Consider the following 5,198-nt stretch of genomic DNA (forward strand, 5'->3'; position numbering starts at 1 on the left):
AGGAAATAGCAAATAATAGCTAATAAACTGATAAATTTTGGATAATTTTTATTCATTTAGTTATTTTATTTTATGTTATTTTTTTAACTTCTTTTTCAATATTTTTAAATGAATAAAGCGTTCTTTATATGAAAAGAATTATTTTTCTTTGTTAAAGAGTGAATAATGGCGGAAAAAGGGACAAAAGTCATATCAGGAGGCACGCACACATCACATCCCGTAACTCTTTATAACATTAACCTATAAATTTCAAACTCGGTACGAAATTAGAGGTTAATGTAACAAAAAATTGAACTAAAGGAATTTTTTATATACCTATTAGTGGACCCACAATGGGTCAAAATAAGATTTGCTGACTTACCGGGAGGGGGTGTTTTAAGCTAAATATTTGCAGGACTGGTAAGTGAATGGTGGCGCAGTTGATAGCGCTGTGGGCAAAGTTGCTATGTGTCCCGGAGGTCTTGGGTTCGAAACCCTGCTAGCGTCGACTTTTAATTTCTTTTATTTATTTTATATTTTGTGTTTTAATATGTTTTTCGACATTTCAACGTAAATAAAGTGTTCTGTATATAAAAATAACTATTTTTTTTTAGGAAATAGTGAATAATAGCTAATAAACTGATAAATTTTGGATAATTTTTATTTATTTATTTATTTTATTTTAAGTTATTTTTTTAACTTCTTTTTCAACATTTTTAAATGAATAGAGTGTTCTATATATGAAATAAATTATTTTTTTTTGTTAAAGAGCGAATAATGGCTGAAAAAAGGGACAGAAGTCGTATCAGGGGGCGCGCACACATCACACCCCGTAACCCCCTTTCAAATTAACCTATAAATTTCAAACTCGGCTCGAAATTAGAGGTTAACGTAACAAAAAATTGTAGCACGGAGATTTTTTATAGACCAGTTAGTGAGCCCACGATGGGCCAAATTAAGTTTTGTTGACTAACCGGGAGGAGTTGTTTTAAGATAAATATTTGCGAGACTGGTAAGTGAATCGTGGCGAAGTTGGTAGCGGTTTGGCAAGTTAGATACGAAGTCCCGGAGTTCCCGGTTACGAAACCCAGAGATGGTCGACATTCAAATTTTTTTATATAATTTTTCAAATATATTTTTCGATATTTTAACGTAAATAAAGTGTTCTGTATATGAAAATAACTATTTTTTTTTAGGAAATAGCGAATAATAGCTAATAAACGGATAAATTTCGGATAATTTTTATTTATTTTTTTATTTTATTTTATGTTATTTTTTTAACTTCTTTTTCAATATTTTTAAATGAATAAAGTGTTCTATATATGAAAAGAATTATTTTTCTTTGTTAAAGAGCGAATAATGGCTGAAAAAGGGACAAAAGTCATATCAGGAGGCACGCACACATCACATCCCGTAACTCCTTATAACATTAACCTATAAATTTCAAACTCGGTACGAAATTAGAGGTTAATGTAACAAAAAATTGAACCAAAGGAATTTTTTATATACCTATTAGTGGACCCACAATTGGTCAAAATAAGTTTTGTTGACTTACCGGGAGGAGGTGTTTTAAGCTAAATATTTGCAGGAATGGTAAGTGAATGGTGGCGCAGTTGATAGCGCTGTGGGCAAAGTTGCTATGTGTCCCGGAGGTCTTGGGTTCGAAACCCTGCTTGCGTCGACATTTAATTTCTTTTATTTATTTTATATTTTGTTTTTAATATGTTTTTCGACATTTCAACGTATATAAAGTGCTCTGTATATAAAAATAACTATTTTGTTTTAGGAAATAGCGAATAATAGCTAATAAACTGATAAATTTTGGATAATTTTTATTTATTTATTTATTTTATTTTATTTTCTTAACTTCTTTTTCAACATTTTTAAATGAATAAAGTGTTCTATATATGAAAAGAATTATTTTTCTTTGTTAAAGAGCGAATAATGGCTGAAAAAGGGACAAAAGTTATATCAGTAGGCACTCACACATCACATCCCGTAACTCCCTACAACATTAACCTATAAATTTCAAACTCGGCACGAAATTAGAGGTTAATGTACCAAAAAATTGAACCAAAGGAATTTTTTATATACCTATTAGTGGACCCACAATGGGTCAAAATAAGTTTTGTTGACTAACCGGGAGGAGCTGTTTTAAGCTAAATATTTGCGGGACTGGTAAGTGAATCGTGGCGCAGTTAATAGCGCTATGGGCAAAGTTGTTATGTAGTCCCGGAGGTCCTGGGTTCGAAGCCCTGCTGGCGTCGACTTTTAATTTCTTTTATTTATTTTATATTTCGCTTTTTAATATGTTTTCCGACATTTCAACGTAAATAAAGTGTTTTGTTTATAAAAATAACTACCTTTTTTTTAGGAAATAGCGAATAATAGCTAATAAACTGATAAATTTTGGATAATTTTTATTTATTTATTTATTTTATTTTATGTCATTTTTTTAACTTCTTTTTCAACATTTTTAAATGAATAGAGTGTTCTATATATGAAGAGAATTATTTTTCTTTCTTAAAGAGCGAATAATGGCTGAAAAAGGGACAAAAGTCATATCAGGAGGCACGCACACATCACATCCCGTAACTCCCTATAACATTAACCTATAAATTTCAAACTCGGCATGAAATTAGAGGTTAATGTAACAAAAAATTGAGCCAAAGGAATTTTTTATATACCTATTAGTGGACCCACAATGGGTCAAAATAAGTTTTGTTGACTTACCGGGAGGAGGTGTTTTAAGCTAAATATTTGCAGGAATGGTAAGTGAATGGTGGCGCAGTTGATAGCGCTGTGGGCAAAGTTGCTATGTGTCCCGGAGGTCTTGGGTTCGAAACCCTGCTTGCGTCGACAATTAATTTCTTTTATTTATTTTATATTTTGTTTTTAATATGTTTTTCGACATTTCAACGTATATAAAGAGCTCTGTATATAAAAATAACTATTTTGTTTTAGGAAATAGCGAATAATAGCTAATAAACTGATAAATTTTGGATAATTTTTATTTATTTTATTTTATTTTCTTAACTTCTTCTTCAACATTTTTAAATGAATAAAGTGTTCTATATATGAAAAGAATTATTTTTCTTTGTTAAAGAGCGAATAATGGCTGAAAAAGGGACAAAAGTTATATCAGTAGGCACTCACACATCACATCCCGTAACTCCCTATAACATTAACCTATAAATTTCAAACTCAACTCGAAATTAGAGGTTAATGTACCAAAAAATTGAACCAAAGGAATTTTTTATATACCTATTAGTGGACCCACAATGGGTCAAAATAAGTTTCGTTGACTAACCGGGAGGAGGTGTTTTAAGCTAAATATTTCCGGGACTGGTAAGTGAATCGTGGCGCAGTTGATAGCGCTGTGGGCGAAGTTGTTATGTAGTCCGTAAGGTCCTGGGTTTGAAACCCTGCTATTGTCGACTTTTAATTTCTTTTATTTATTTTATATTTTGTTTTTTACTATGTTATTCGACATTTCAACGTAAATAAAGTGTTCTGTATATAAAAATAACTATTTTTTTTTAGGAAATAGCAAATAATAGCTAATAAACTGATAAACTTTGGATAATTTTTATTTATTTATTTATTTTATTTTATTTTTTTAACTTCTTTTTCAACATTTTTAAATGAATAGAGTGTTCTATATATGAAAAGAATTATTTTTCTTTGTTAAGGAGCGAATAATGGCTGAAAAAGGCACAAAAGTCATATCAGGAGGCACGCACACATTACATCCCGTAACTCCCTATAACATTAACCTATAAATTTCAAACTCGGAAAGAAATTAGAGGTTAATGTAAAAAAAATTGAACCAAAGGAATTTTTTATATACCTATTAGTGGACCCACAATGCGTCAAAATAAGTTTTGTTGACTAACCGGGAGGAGGTGTTTTAAGCTAAATATTTGCGGGTCTGGTAAGTGAATCGTGGCGCAGTTGATAGCACTGTGGGCAAAGTTGCTTTGTAGTCCCGGAGGTCCTGGGTTCGAAACCCTGCTTGCGACGACGTTTAACTTATTTTATATTTTGTTTTTTAATAGGTTTTTCGACATTTCAACGTAAATAAAGTGTTCTGTATATAAAAATAACTATTTTGTTTTAGGAAATAGCGAATAATAGCTAATAAACTGATAAATTTTGGATAATTTTTTTTTATTTATTTATTTTATTTTATGTTATTTTTTTAACTTCTTTTTCAACATTTTTAAATGAATAGAGTGCTCTATATAAGAAATAAATTCTTTTTTTTTTGTTAAAGAGCGAATAATGGCTGAAAAAAGGGACAGAAGTCGTATCAGGGGGAGCGCACACATCACACCCCGTAACCCCCATTTAAATTAACCTATAAATTTTAAACTCGGCTCGAAATTAGAGGTTAATGTAACAAAAAAGTGAACCAAAGGAATTTTTTATATACCTATTAGTGGACCCACAATGGGTCAAAATAAGATTTGCTGACTTACCGGGAGGAGGTGTTTTAAGCTAAATATTTGCAGGACTGGTAAGTGAATGGTGGCGCAGTTGATAGCGCTGTGGGCAAAGTTGTTATGTAGTCCCGAAGGTCCTGGGTTCGAAACCCTGCTATCGTTGACTTTTAATTTCTTTTATTTTTTTGTTTTTTAATATGTTATTCGACATTTCAACGTAAATAAAGTGTTCTGTATATAAAAATAACTATTTTTTTTAGGAAATAGCAAATAATAGCTAATAAACTGATAAATTTTGGATAATTTTTATTTATTTATTTATTTTATTTTATTGTTTTAACTTCTTTTTCAACATTTTTAAATGAATAGAGTGTTCTATATATGAAAAGAATTATTTTTCTTTGTTAAAGAGCGAATTATGGCTGAAAAAGGGACAAAAGTCATATCAGGAGGCACGCACACATCACATCCCGTAACTCCCTATAACATTAACCTATAAATTTCAAACTCGGCACGAAATTAGAGGTTAATGTAACAAACAATTGTAGCACAGGGATTTTTTATAAACCAGTTAGTGGGCCCACATTGGGCCAAAATAAGTTTTGTTAAACTAACTGGGAGGAGGTGTTTTAAGCTAAATATTCGCGGATCTGGTATGTGAAGTGTGGCGAAGTTTGTAGCGCTTTCGCAAGTTAGATACGAAGTCCCGAAGTTCCTGGGTACAAAACCCTGAGATGGTCGACTTTCAAATATTTTTATATAATTTTTTAAACA

Source organism: Parasteatoda tepidariorum, chromosome 7 (assembly GCF_982258835.1).
Source record: "Parasteatoda tepidariorum strain Cologne lab strain chromosome 7, Ptep-v5.0, whole genome shotgun sequence".
Lineage (NCBI taxonomy): Eukaryota > Metazoa > Arthropoda > Arachnida > Araneae > Theridiidae > Parasteatoda > Parasteatoda tepidariorum.